This window comes from Microtus oregoni, unplaced genomic scaffold (genome assembly GCF_018167655.1).
Source record: "Microtus oregoni isolate MIOR12 unplaced genomic scaffold, Mior012 000043F_ref0000047, whole genome shotgun sequence".
Lineage (NCBI taxonomy): Eukaryota > Metazoa > Chordata > Mammalia > Rodentia > Cricetidae > Microtus > Microtus oregoni.
In genome coordinates this window covers 2,871,709-2,886,967 of record NW_024543210.1, presented here as the reverse complement: position 1 = coordinate 2,886,967, position 15,259 = coordinate 2,871,709, and positions in this window count along the sequence as shown.

Below are 15,259 nucleotides of genomic sequence, written 5' to 3'. Positions count from 1 at the left end.
TCACTCGGAAAATTTTAAAAATCCAGAGCCTTCTGAAAAAACAAAAAACAAAAAACAAAAAACAAAAAACAAACCAAACAAACAAACAAAAACCCCAAACAAAAAAACATACTTTTCTGGATGATGGAATAAACATGGTGGATGAATCAAAAATTCCAATAGGAAATAGGAAACATATATTCTGGCAGGCTTCTATAAATGATCAAAGACCAAAGCTAAGAGTGCGTATAAATGGCATTATAATTGTGGGTTTGATAGACACAGTTACAGATGTGAATATTATTACTCCAGAATCTTGGCATCCAACTGGCCTCTTCAAGAGGCAGATGTTCAATTCCTAGGAAATCGAACCATATCTCAAGTGAAATGAAGCATGAGATGTATTGAATGCATAAGGCCAGAAGGACAGAGAGGAAGGCTGAGGCCATATGTGGTTAATATTGCAGTGAATTTATGGGGTCATGACCTTCTGCAACAATAGAATTCCAAGATTAACATTCCTGCAGTCCCAGAAACTCATAATTCTGGGAAGGGTATGATAAGGTACTGTACACAAAGGTCATCAGTCATTCAGGCTGTACAAGAACACAAAGAAACTAGCAACCCTTTAGAGATACCAACAGTTAAACAGTGGCTGCTAACAGAAGACAAACTGCAGGCTTTAGAATAGATGGTACAGGAGCAACTAGATGCTCACCATATTGAAGAATCAACCAGCCCTTGGAATTCTCCTGTTTTTGTTGTTAAAAATAAATCTGGTAAAAGGAAAATGGTGACAAATCTAAGGGCTATCAACAAGGTAATTCAACCTTTAGGCCCTCTACAATCTGGAATTCCTCTGCTTTCTCTATTACCAAAAGGATGGCCTCTTATAGTTATTGATTTGAAAGATTGTTACTTCATTATATCTTTATAAGAAAAAGATAGAGAAAAATTTGCCTTCACAGTGCCTACTTATAATAATTCTCAACCTTCTAGGAGATACCAGTGACCATCCTTTCACAGGGAATGCTCAATAGCCTCACCCTATGCCAATACTTTGTAATTCAGCCATTCGAAATAATATGTAAAAAAAATTTAGGGGCTGGAGAGATGGCTCAGAGGTTAAGTGCACTGGCTGCTCTTCCAGAGGTTCTGAGTTCAATTCCCAGCAACCATATGATGGCTCATAACCATCTGTAATGAGATCTGGTGCCCTCTTCTGGTATGGAGGTATATATGTAGGATGAACATTGTATACATAATAAAAATAAATTTAAAATTTTTTTAAATATATAATTTACCATTACATGGATGACATTTTGCTATCTGATTCAAACAAACACTTTAGAAATAATGTTTGAAGAAGTAAAGAACATTTTTCCAAAATGGGGATTACAAATTGCTCCTGAAAAAAATACATAGAAGAGATTCTGTCAGTTACCTAGGTTGTAAAATAGGCTTACAGAAAATTAGAATGCAAAAGGCACAAATTAGGAGAGACCAATTGCAGACTCTTAATGACTTTCAAAGATTGTTAAGCGACATTATCATCTACAACCAGCTGTTGGGATAACACCTGATCTAATAGTTCATTTAAACAAAACCTTGGATGGTGACAAAGACTTAAATAGGTTCCTGAGCCTGCCTGCTGCCCCAGCCAGTTGTAGTGGTACACACCAGTAGGATTTGCTGAAGGAGGCAGAGGCAGGAGGATCTGGAGTTTGAGGATGACTGCCAAGCCATCTCAGCCGAAACTTCAGGATCACCGTGGGTGGCCGCTATTGCCACTGCTGTGGCCTCCTTCATGGCAGCTGGGATCGTCATCAGCCAGATGGCTGTTGTGACTATCTTGTAGCCGGCACCAGCATTTAATATCATTCATGTGAAAATGAGCATGTTTGCTAGGGCATTTTCCAACTTATTGCTATCATATTTGTGTTACACCCATGCCAGTCTATACCACCCATCTGTACTACTTGACAGTATGGTACTATTCCTGTATTGTAGCACCTGTGCTACAGGACCATTCGTGAGCCAGGCAAGGGCCTGGAGACTTAAAACACACAAAGACACACCAACAGAGACACGGGTCATCCTTGAAACAAGAATGCCCCCTTTATTGTGTCCAGGGGCAGCTTATACAGGGATCCTTAACTGATAGCCATGCCCTAGCCAAACCCACCAGAAATGACTCCCCTGCCATCAGGAAATACTGTGGCTCTTGTGCTCAGAGCAGCTGCAAGCATAACATGTTGTTTACAAGAAATTCAGGATCTGGGGGTTCACAGCTCCCAACACCAGTCCAGAACCTTGGTCTAATTATATAGAAAAGGGAGAGCTGTTGGGGGCTGTGGACCACCAGACCCTGGATTTTCTGTAAACAACTTGTTATGCTTGCAGCTGCTCTGAGTAAAACAACTTGTTTTCCTGTGTTTGCAGCTGCTCTAAGCAGGAGAGCCACAGGATTTCCTGATGGCAGGGGAGTGGTTTCTGGTGGGTTTGGCTGGAGCATGGCTATCAGTTAAGGATTCCTATATAAGCCGCCCTAGAACACAATAAAGGGGGCATTCTTGTTTCAAGTATGACCCTTGTCCCTGTGTCTCTCTGTGTGTATGTGTTTAAATCTCCAGCCCCTTCCCCAAGACTTGCAAATGTGAGTACCATGCCGTAGCACAGTGTAGCACAGAGTACTCAGAACAGATACAGTATTTTACAGTTACTTTCCTCTCATGACTTGGCCAAGTTATTTATAATACAAGACTTAAACTCCTTAGGATAATTATTGAAACATTTATCACATGTTTCTTGATATTGTTTATGCTGGTTGTGATTCTAATTTTTATACCTGGTATTTGTTCTTATTGTATATAATTTTGTATTGGACTTAGAACTCTTATTTAAACAAAAGGGGGTTGTGCTGTAGGAATTCCTACAACCAGTAACCTTTAAGTTACCTGCCCACTTGGGCATGGCCTCTTATAGTATAAATGCCCATGTAAAGTGTGTGGTCTCTCTCTCTCTCTCTCTCCCAGCTGCGGGATTCTGTTGCTGTTCCCTGTTTAAGGAGAGGACTGTGATTTGTGAGTCTACCCCTAAATAAATAACCCTTTAATATGCTCAATTCTGAGCTAGTATGAGATTTCTTTTTAGCGTCCATCTTCACTTGGGTACCAGGAGTTTGATTGTTGGGCTACATGCCCAGGCCCTGGCTTCTTGTTGGTGACTTCTGAGAGCCTTGCCTAGTATATTTTTCTGTACCTTTCCATCATGACTGCCTTGGGAAATGGATAAGGAATCTGAGGCCCAGGTGATTAAGTTAACAAAACCCAGCTAGGCTCCAGCCAAAAAAGGAACAGGCAGGACTGGGAAGATGGTTCAGTGTTTAAAGCACTTGCTGCACAGGCATGGGGACCAGATTCAGATCTCCCAGAACCCACATAAATGCTGGGTGGGCATGGCAGCTGCCTGTAGTTCCAGTTTTGGAAGGCAGAGATAGGTGATTCCCCCTAACAATCTTAGACTAGCAATACTAACCAAATTGGCGAGTTCTGAGTTCGATTCAATGAAAAAGGTGGAAGAGTGATGGAGGATGAATATTGACATCAGTCTAGCACCTCCATGTGCAGAATACACATGCAAAACACATGCAAAACACACATACACATGAAGATGGGAAAAAGAATGGGTGGATGGATGAGCTCTAATTTCAACAGCATTGAGGGATGCTCCAAAGAGTCTCATGGTCACTAGGCCAGAGCTAGTGTAATGTCTGACATCTTGTTTTCCTTACCTGGAATTTTCTCATATTAGCACAACTCTGGGAAGCCACAAAACTCACTCTGAAAAATGTCCCTCCACAGCACCATAGTAGAAATGAAAGAGAAACAAAGGTTATAATGGTGAATATTCCATCTTGTGCATTTTTCTACATGGTGACAATGGAAAGGCCCACTCCTTACCTCTCCCTCACAAGCTGGACCTTACACAAAGCAGCCTCTCAGGGCTCCAAAGACCAAAAGTAGCCTTGAAAGGAACCCTGTTCCCCAGAGTAGGGGATGATTTCAGTTTTCCCAGGAACAGTCATATCTCCACATTACATTGGCCACCAAGACACAGGAAGGTAAGGTGTGCAGTATGCTCAGCCAGCTTCAGGTCCGTCCAGGTGGACAATCTCCTCCAAAATAAAGTCTGTGCCAAGGTTCTGGCTTCCACATCATAGTTGTCTATGACACTTGGTGACCACCATAGAGGACAGGACAAATTATGAATGTAATAATAATTTCACCAGAATCTTGGTATCCAAATGGTCTTTTTAGGAGGTAAATGTTCAGCTTTTAAGGACTGGAACTTTATCTCAGGTAAAACAGAGCATGAGGTTGATGGAGGAGGGTCATGTGTCTATGTGTTACTTTCATTGGTTAATAAAGAAACTGCCTTGGCCCTTTGATAGGATAGAAAATTAGGTAGGCAGAGTAAACAGAACAGGATGCTGAGTAGAAAGCAGTGAGGCAGATGCGATGAAGATGGACGTAGGCTAGAATCTTCCTGGTAAGTCATCACCTTGTGGTGGTACACATATTACTAAATATGGGTTAAAGCAAGATGTGAGAATTAGCCAATAAGAGGCTGAAACTAATGGGCCAGGCAGTGTTTAAATGAATACAGTTTGTGTGTTGTTATTTCGGGTGTAAAGCTAGCTATGCGGGAGTTGGGCAAGATAAAAAGCAGGCCTGCTCGCCTCATCACTACATGAGGTGGGTCAAATATGGTGGGCCGGAAGGACACAGAGGAAAATTAAAGGAATGAATTTGTGGGGACACGATTTGTTACTGCAATGGAATATTCAGTTCACATTTCTCCAATCTTAGAAATAAACCACAAATTAACGTATATTTCCGGGAAAAATATTAGAAGGTATTAGAAAGGACAGTCAGTGACCATTCAAGTTCTACAAGAACAGGGCACAAAAGGTTCTGATATTCCAAGGGCACCAACAACCCTACCTTTAAAGTGGTAGACAGAAAACCTATATAGGTTGTACAATGACCTCTTACAGCAGAGAAACTGCGGGCCTTCAAAAAGCTGGTACAGGAGCAGTGACATGTTCAGCATATTGAAGAATCAACAAGCCATTGGAATTCTCTTGTATTTGTTGTTAAAAAGAAATCTGGAAATGGAGAATGGTAACAGATCTAAAAACTGTTAATAGGATGATTCAGCCAAAGGATTCTCTACAGTCTGGCATTCCTTTGCCTTCTCTATTACCTAAAGGATGGCCTCTTATAGTTATCAATTTAACAGATTGTTTCTTCACTATAAGTCTATACAAGAAAAAGACAGAGAAAAAATTGGGGGGAGAGGTTAACAACAAATATCCCAAAATTAAGATAATTCAACTTATAAAGTGAGCTCACTGGATCCATCCTCACACTGGAAACACCAATAACTGGAGCAGTTTCATTCTATACTGATGCAAATAAATCAGGAAAGGCAGGTAATAAATCAGAAAATTTAGGTAAAATGGATCAAAACCCTTATGATTCTATCCAAAAGTCCGAATTACATGCTATTCTCATGATACTAAGAGATTTTAAGGAACCTTTCAACATAATTACCGATTCACAAAATTCAGAAAGAGTTGTTTTGCATATTAAAACCACTGAATTTATACCAGATGATACAGAATTGACTTCATTATTTATTCAGTTACAAGATATAATCAGGAATAGGAATCATCCCATATACATAACACACATCTGATCCCATACAGATCTACCAGGTCCTCTAGCACAAGGTAATGCAGAAATGGATCAATTATTGATTGAAAATGTGCTGGAGGCCTCAGAATTTCATTTAGAAAATCATGTCAATAGCAAAGTTTTAAAAAAGACTTTTCTGTAGGCCCATATTTCTATATGGTGTGGCAGCCAGGCTCTAAAGTCATAGGCCCCACCTGAGGCAGTCACATAGCCCTGCAGACAGGCTGTCACTGCCCTAACAAAGAGTCAGAATGTTGTTGCTCCTTTCTTTGTAATTTGGAGGATGCCTTATAGAGATGCTGATTCAAGCCTATGTGACAGCTAGCATACACAGCAGACAGGTAGATTCAGACGTGACAAAACGCCATTCACCTGGTTACCTAGGACACAGGTCTGTTGTATTTTCCCGCTCAGTTTATGTGTTGGTATAAAAACTGTTTGCATAATAAACGCGAGAGATCTTCAGGAGAGAAGAACCTTGGGATGCCCTTCTGTGATGACCGTGTAAGCTGTGTCTGATTATTCCTTGCGGCTCCTTACCAGTCCAATTAGGGAAAATAGTTATCTATGTTGGGGCTCATGGGCTCTAACACTTTTCCTTCACATAGCAACAGGCCAAGGAAATTATAAGGAAATTTCCTACTTGTTCTTTATACAACCAAACACCACTATTTGCAGGAAGTAACCCAAAGAATGAAACCTGGCAGTTGGATGTGTTCCATTTTGTAGAATTTGGAAAACTAAAATACGTACACCACACCATTGATACCTATTCAAGTGCTCAATGGGCAACTGTTTTGAGTTCGGAAAAGACTGATTCAATAATCATACATTTGCTAGAAGTTATGGCCATCAAGGGTATACCTGTACAAATAAAGACAGACATTGGTCCAGCATATGTCTCTAAGAAAATTAAACAGTTTTGTGCTTATTATAATATAAAGCATATTACAGGTATACCACACAATCTGACAAGGGCAGGTAGTTATAGAAAGATTAAATCAAACTATAAAGGATATGTTAAATAAACAAAAAGGGAAAATAAATACCCCAGAAATAGATTGCATAATGTTTTATTAACTTTGACTTTTCTAAATGCTAATGAGAAAGGAACAACAACTGCTATGGGATAATGGTCTGTACACTGTCACTCGTATTTTAAATAAACGCTGATTGGCCAGTAGCTAGGCAGGAAGTATAGGCGGGGCAATCAGGCAGGAAGTATAGGCGGGGTGACCAGGCAAAAAGTAGAGACAGAGCAGTGAGAGTTCTGGGAAGAGAGAAGTTTCAGTCTGCAGTCATTACCCAGACACAGAGGAAGCCAGACACAGAGCAAGCAAGATGTGACTGCCTCTTCATAAAAGGTACCAAGCCACATGGCTAACACAGACAAGTATTATGGGCTAAATGTTATAAGAGTTAATAAGAAGCCTGAGCTACTAGGCCAAACAAAGTTACTACCAAGTGTTTAGGATAATAAGGAAATGGAAGCTAGTAATTAGTTCCCTATTACAATTGAACTTGTAGTCATATTAGGTATATTTTCAAAGTCAAACAGATATATTTTACTTTTTTTTTGTGATTTTTGAGAAAGGGTTTCTCTGAGCTTTGGCACCTGGCCTGGTACTAGCTCTTGTAGACCAGGCTAGCTTCGAACTCATAGGAATCTATCTGCCTCTGCCTTCTAAGTGCTGGGATTAAAGGTGTGTGTCACCACCATCTGGTTCAGAGATATATCTTAAATAGACAGGTTGTCTTGGAACACTTCAGAGATCTACAGAATATGGCATTTAAGATGTTTTAATTAAATAGGTTCATTTTTTTAAATGACAATGAGAAATATGTGCTCCTGGCAGCACTAATCTATTTCAGAGAATGTTGTCGGGGTGTCTGTCCTGCCTAGTTCCCACAATCATTGGGTCCCAAAGAAATCACACAGAGGTCTATATTAACTATAAACTGATTGGTCCATTAGCTCAGGCTTCTTATTAGCTCTTATAACTTATCTATGTTAGCCACATGGCTCAGTATCCTTTTTCAGTGGTGTAGTCATACCTTGCTTCTTTGGTGTCTGGACAGGACTGCAGAGGAGTGGGCTTCCTTTTTTCCAGAATTCTCCTGTTCTCATTGACCCGCCTCTACTTCCTGTCTGGTTGTCTCACCTATACTTTCTGCCTGGCTACTGGCCAATCAGTGTTTATTTAGAACATAATTGACAGAATATAAAACAATTGTCCTGCACCAAGAGAAGATAATGGGCATTGAAAAAATTCCATATGGAGTTTACTTTCTTTGTGGCAAAAGTAAGCCACTGGGCAAGAAAATGCCCTTGCCTCCACTACTGACAGTATGCTGCTCTAATTGGGCAAGCAGGACCCAAAAGAGAGTGACTATAAAACCTTATCAAGGAGCTGTCCCCAGTCACCGTTGCAGCCCTGTGCTCCAGCCCAGCTGGGCCCAGCCAGCAAGATGTGGAGGATTATTTCGCAGCAGATAGCAGTAAGAGTGGAAAGGCAGGTCCAGACACTTGGAGGCAGAGAGGCGCAGCGTCCAGACGCAGCGGAGAGGCTCAGCAATCAGGAATAGGCTTTGGGGAACCAGTGCGGTGGCAGACGCAAGCGGCAGGACGGGCGCACAATAACGAGAGCAGATCGCCCCACCACAATTAAATCAAAGAGGTAGGCCTTTTGTTGGCGAGGTCACTGGCAAACGGGGAGTTCTGGTTCTGTCCTGAAGACCCTTCAGAGGGGTAAGAGGGTTCTTGGCCTGCGGCAGGAACCAGGAAACAGAGCGAGGGCATTATGTAAGCGGAGCCCTTGGCCAGCAGAGAAACCTGTTCCAGTTTTAAAAGACCCATTAGATAGGATCAATAGGAGGAGATGGGCAGGCGCCAAGGCAAAAACCCTTATCAAAACAAGGCAGGACAGTCCTTCAAAAATCCTGCTTCATAGAAAAGTCTGTTGAATATTCTAAGCCTTTAGGCTGAAGATGGATGTCCCAATGTTGCAGAGAAACTCTGAGTGACTGTTCAGGCAGCCAACTGTTTGTCATTGTTTACAAGACTCAGAGAAGAAATTCACTAAAGAAGTGTAAAGTACATAATGTTAAGAGATATCAAAAGATGGTTTTGGATGGTAATACAAGATAGAAAGCAAATTAGGTGCAAGACTTTGGACTCACCAAGATAGGACAGATATGGTGTATTTTCTCTAATTTTGTCAAATGCAAATGGACTAAACATTGTTGATGTAATTATTGACTGTATATATTGTATATAGTTATTGTATATAGTTTTTCTTATATCAATTATAACCCTTTTTATAGTAGACAAAAAGGGGAAATATAGTGATACTTTGTTTGTGATCTAACAAATAAAGCTTGCCTGAAGATCAGGGTGCAAAGCAGCCAAGCTAGTGAGCCCTAGAGGATGGGCAGTGGTGGTGAATGCCTTTAATCCCAGCGCTAGAGAGGAATATAAGGTGGGATGAGACAGGAACTCACTCTCTTTTCAATCTGAAAATTTTGTAGAGATAAGAGCTCTCTAGAGACTTGGCTGCTTTGCTTTTTGGATCTTCAGCTTGAACCTCAATGCCAGTTTCTGGGTTTTTATTAGTCATGTGACACATCCCTTTTGCCTGCGTTTAGATCAGAGTTTCTACATTGTAGAACTGTTGACTTCGGGGCTGGAAGACACTTTCTGGTATGGGAGATCCTGTACACTCTGGGAAGTTGTGAGGTGACCCTGGCCTCTCTCTGTGGGAGGGGATCAGTACCTCACCCACCCAGTTGTGACAAGCTAAAATGCCTCCGGACATTGCCCAGTGGCCCCCAGGGGGCAATGTTACCCTTCTTAAGAATCATTTATTTAAAGAGCTAGACTGAGTCCACACACAAAACAGAGTCTGCCCATCCCAAACCTGCCATTCTGCCACCCCCCAAATTACTCTCTACCCAAAGGTCCCTCGGGACCCAGTTCCAGGCTTTTTGCCATGCTTTGGGCCCTCAACATGGACATTCAGGAAGGGACCTCCTGGACTGTGTCATGCTCCAGCTAACTTAGGACCAAGGGAAGCCCTGTAAAAGGAGAAGAAAAGAGAAGGGAGGGCTACTGTGGGCCCACTTGGGTTCTGACTGCCCTACCTGCCAAGCCCTACCTGCCAAGCCCTTACCTGCCAAGCTAGACAGCCCCCACTGTCCAGCTGGCAGCACCCGTGGCTGTCAGCATTACACCCTTTGCTTCCTCACCCATGCATTTGACCTGGCAGGCCTGTATCCACAGACCCTTCATTAACTTAGTCCCAATTAAACCCACGTGGCAGTGCCATCTGTTTCCTGCCTGTAAAAACCAATAACGTCAAACTTGGGATGAGAAGTAAAATCAGGCCTTGGACACGCCCTGGCTTTATCACAGTTCTCCACCCCAGCAAGCTCTCTGTTTCCCCCACATGAACGGCACCCCACCGCTGTAGCCTTCTAATCTGGGGCACTAATGCTCTTAAGGTATTCTTTCTCCACCTCAGGTTATTTCTGTCCATTTCATCTTCTCCATTGGACTTAGGGATATGGGAGGAAGCAAAGAAGAGATTGCATCTCACCGTGCCATTTACCAGGAAATATACATTTTTTGTTTCCCATTTTTTTCCATTTTTTTATACCTGAACACACATCTTTATTTTTCTTCTTTTTTGCTGTTGTTGTTTTTGTTTTTTTCGAGACGGGGTTTCTCTGTAGTTTTGGAGCCTGACCTGGAACTAGCTCTGTAGACCAGGCTGGTCTTGAACTCACAGAGATCCGCCTGCCTCTGCCTCCCAAGTGCTGAGAGTAAAGGCGTGCGCCACCACCGCCCAGCTCATACACCTTTACTAAGGTAGTTTTTGGAGCAATCTATGAAACCCCCAGCTTTTAGGAGTCCCTGGGATTCCTCCTTTTGGTTTTCAGAGTCTATTCTCCAAACTTGTACCTGCGTCTCAGAGTGGTTGTGGATTTTCAAACACCCTTCTCCTCACAGCAGGAGCCTCGCTCAGCCTGAGTTCTCTGGGTACCCTTGGCCCTTAAACATGTAAACAAGAGGTTTACCTTGGATTGCTTGTAGCTGAACAAGACCTCCTGTAAAGCACTGTCCACTTGAAGACTAAACTTCCTAAGTATTTGTTTGGTGCCAGGCTTGTGCCTGGTCAGTGCTCGTCACATGTGGGTAACTGAGTTGAGGTGACCTCACTAAACCTCCCAAAGCCATAGCAGTTTTCCAGCAGCGGGGGCTGGAGACCCACTGGCCCTGCTTGTCCTCCACACCTGGGTTCTGGCTGCCCTACCAGGCAGCCCCCACTGCCCAGCAGGCAGCACCTGTGGCCAGCACACTTGCACACTTTGCCCCCTCACCCATGCTTCATCCTTGCAGGCCTGTATCCACAGACCCTTCATTTACTTATTACTAACTGCACTCTTACTGAAACAGATCCAAATTTGGTAAGAAATTACTGTGAGTGGATTTCAGTGGAAACAAAAGGAGCTGGAGTTCTGGTTTGTCCTTAAGGGAAGTTACTGTCCTATCCAGGTGAACCCTGGCCAGAGCCGGGAGGCTAGGCACCTAGGAGCTGATGGTAAGGACAGAGGAGGCCTATAGCCTAGGCCATCCCCGAAGAGGTATCCCTCAGACACAGACACGAGCACCTAAGTACACTGTGTGTGCTCTCCCACGTGCACACACCCACACTCTGTATCCTCCCTTGATAGCCTATTTCTAATCCTCTGTGTGCGGTACATGTGTGTGTTGGTGTGTGTGCCTGTGTGCATGAGTATGTACGTGGGGGAGCAGAGGCTGAGGCTGGCTACCTTCCTTTATCGCTCTCTAATCTTTTTATTTATTGCTATCGTGTATGTGCACGATGTGCGTGTGGAGATTTGAACAAGTGCCGTGCTGTGCCTAAGCAAGAAAACTGTGGAACTGGTTCTCTCCTTCCACACTGCTGTGAGTCCCAGGGGCCAGATTCAGTTGTCAGGCGTCTGAGACAAGCGCTTTGCTGGCTGAACCATCCTGCTGATCCTCCACCTTATCTTTTTTTTTTAAGACAAAGTCTCTAACTGAACCTAGAGGTCAGTGACTCAGCAAGGCCAGCCGGCCAATGAGTGCCAAGAAGCCACCTATCTCTGCCTCCCCAGTGCCAGGATTTCAGATGTGTGCCACTATGCCTGACTTTTATGTGGGCTCTGGGGGGCTGAACCCAGGTCCTCAAGGTTGGCAAGCACTTTACTGAGTTATCTTTCCAGCCCAGCCTCACCCCCCTTTTATTGAGACAGGGTCTTGTGTAGCTCAGGCTGTCCTCAATCGTGCTATGTCGATCTTAAGCAATTCAACAAAGGCCATGGCCCCAGCACACCGCAACACCCAGTGTCCTCTGAGACTGTCAGCTCCTTGGGTCATAGGCTGGATCCTTCTATGTGGACAAATAAAAAGCAATGACCAGCAAGGCACGCGTGTGTCAGATGGTTTTGTTGATCCCAAGTGCCCTGACTACTTACTGGGGTTCCGAGGTCACCGGATGGAAGTCGGCAGCATGTCTGCTATCTTGTTCCTGTGCTCGCCCTTAAACTCAGATCTGATCAAGTGTCTCTGCATGGCATGTGACTCGACCTCTAGGCGATATTTCTAAGTGATATTTCCAACTGCCAACTCTGATGCTGGGCGGGCTCCTGTGCCTTGAAGACTTCCATCTGTCCACTGTCCACCACAGTACAGAGGTGCAAACTGACCGTTGCCCTGTCACTCCTGCATTCTGGTTCCCTGCTGCTATAGCAGGACCTCAGGGAGGCATCTGTGATCCTCATTACTGCCTGTTACCGGAGGTGCCTCACCCTAATTACACAGCAGCCTTCCTCTGACCTTGCCTTGACCCTTATCCCACACCCCTTTCCACACCCTCGTCACAGGCATCTTCTAAGATGCAAATGAGTGTTGTGACAAAACTTTTTCCTGGGAAAATGTAACGCACACGTCTACCCACCCCAGTGGGCCACTGTAACCCACACGTCTATCCACCCCAGTGGGCCACTGTAACCCACACGTCTATCCACCCCAGTGGGCCACTGTAACCCACACGTCTACCCACCCCAGTGGGCCACTGTAACCCACACGTCTATCCACCCCAGTGGGCCACTGTAACCCACACGTCTACCCACCCCAGTGGGCCACTGTAACCCACATAAAACTTGGTGAAACGATGCATTTTACTGGGGTCACTTACAGGAGTAGAAATGACTCAGACAGCTACATCAAAGCCACCCAGCAAGGATGACAGTTAACAAATCTTAGAACCTGGAGCACACTGCACAGCATGAAGGGGGGGCAGTCAATAGGTTTGCGTGTCCTTTCCAGGCCTCTCAGTTAGTTTTCTGCTTCTTCCAGGTTTGATGTCGTCTTTGCTGCTCATCTCCCTTCCCTCTGGGGTGGGCTTCTCAGCTTTTATTGCTTACCCTGGCAGGGAGGGACCTAGTGAATCTAGTCAGCTTCAGGGACTTCCTGAAGCTACTTTGAGTTATTTACCTTCTGGGTTTTATTTTGTTTTGTTTTTTGTTTTTGGTCCACCCCCTTCCCAACCCCCAGAGTCTTTTGTGTAGCCCTGGCTGTCCTGGAACTCACTTTGTAGAGGATGCTGGCCTTAAACTTACAGAGATTCACCTGCTTCTGCCTAGGAATAAAGGTGTGCAACCCCCACTTCACCCACCCCCCTACACTTCAGCTACCTTCCTGTTAAAGAGACTTAATGTTTCAATCTCTGGAAGAGAGTTACTCTATCCTTTTCTCCAGATCTTAAATTTTTTCCACCCTGACCCCTTTCAGCAAGGATCCCTGAGACTTGAAGGGGTGACTATCAATGCCCACCTATGACTAAGAAATAGAGCACCATGTCACAGTAACAGTCACTTGTGCTCAGGACCCTCACCAGTGGTTATGAATTGAGGCTGATAACAACTGTGATCAACGGGCATAAACACACATGTCTAACACAGACCCATCACATCCATCTAGGAAACCACACAAGCTTCTTCCCCAGTGGGATCTAGGACCTCCCCAGCCACAGGCTTTTATCCTGGCTTACAGTATTAGACATGAACTCTCTCTTTTTTTTTATATTTATTTATTTATTATGTATACAATATTCTGTCTGTATGCCTGATGGCCAGAAGAGGGCGCCAGACCTCTTTACAGATGGTTGTGAGCCACCATGTGGTTGCTGGGAATTGAACTCAGGACCTTTGGAAGAGCAGGCAATGCTCTTAACCACTGAGCCATCTCTCCAGCCCATGAACTCTCTTTTGTGAAGTGGGCCTTAAATCCAGCTGGAAGGCTGTTGGTCTAATCCACACAGCCAAGCCACAATTACACAGGCAGGCACATCCTGCCTCGCATGTCAGTATTTCAGCAGGCAGGGTTCATAGCCAAGCGGTAATGTTGGTGACAGGTCCCCACCAGCAGCCTGCGTGTCCCCTTCTGGCACTAGGAAAGCCAGCAGCAGGACAGGGGTTTACGGTTCAGTCCCAGCTGAATGTCTGCTTGTCCGCAGTCACATCACGCACATACGGTGTCTTCAGCAACAGTGTCTTACAGTCTAGTTCTGGAAAACAACCAACAGCAGCAGAAACAGCCTTCATGGTTTGTGGGGCCTTAAGGGCTTCCCTAGACAACAACTCACAAGGGGGCAGCCCATCCCTGGCACTGGGGTTTTCATTCAATAACCTTATGTCTTCTGGGAGCTTCCTTTTCCACCCATGTAGGGTACGGCTTTTGGATTTAAACTCTGTAGCTGTTCTTTTAACAACGCACTTTTCCTTTCAATTAACCCAGCCTGGCGGGATTGTAGGGTAGTGGAAGTACCATTGTGCATACCTGTTTGTCTCTCCACTAGTTTTCCAAACCTGCAAAACACTCAGAGGTTAGCCTTCTGTCACCTGTGTATCAGAACCTTGTCCAGAGGCTGGGCGGGGCAAGGCACATCTCAAACTGCTGTCCCATATCAAAGATAGCCTTGGTGAAGTACTCTGAAAGCCTGTTGTTACCCGTTCTCAGTAGGGGTCAGGCGACCCCAGAGGTTCACAACTAAGAAGATGCTAAGGTCAAACAGAAGCACAAAACGGTTCCATCTATTTGTATTGGTTTCTCCACCAATCGAGGTTGGGTACAAAGCATCGAGAGGAGGTGCTGACCTAGTTCCTTGTGATCATTGCTCATTTTCTCTGAACCATTGTGTTTCCATATCCTGGAGCTCTTGCACAGAGCCTCCCTACATCTCCCCACACCTGATGAACTCAATGGGCCTGACTTCTGCTCAGACCAACTGCCCAGGGCCAAGGGGGAATGTGGTCCTGCTCTCCCCTCCTGTACCCGCTAACAGCCTAGGTTAGATAGGCCTTCAGTTGGCACTGTAGTAGCTGCCTCCCACTCACCATACCCTGGCTGGGCAAATCATCTCTACCTCTAGCATAACCTGCTGCGGGGGGATGTATCCTTTATATTTGGGGGT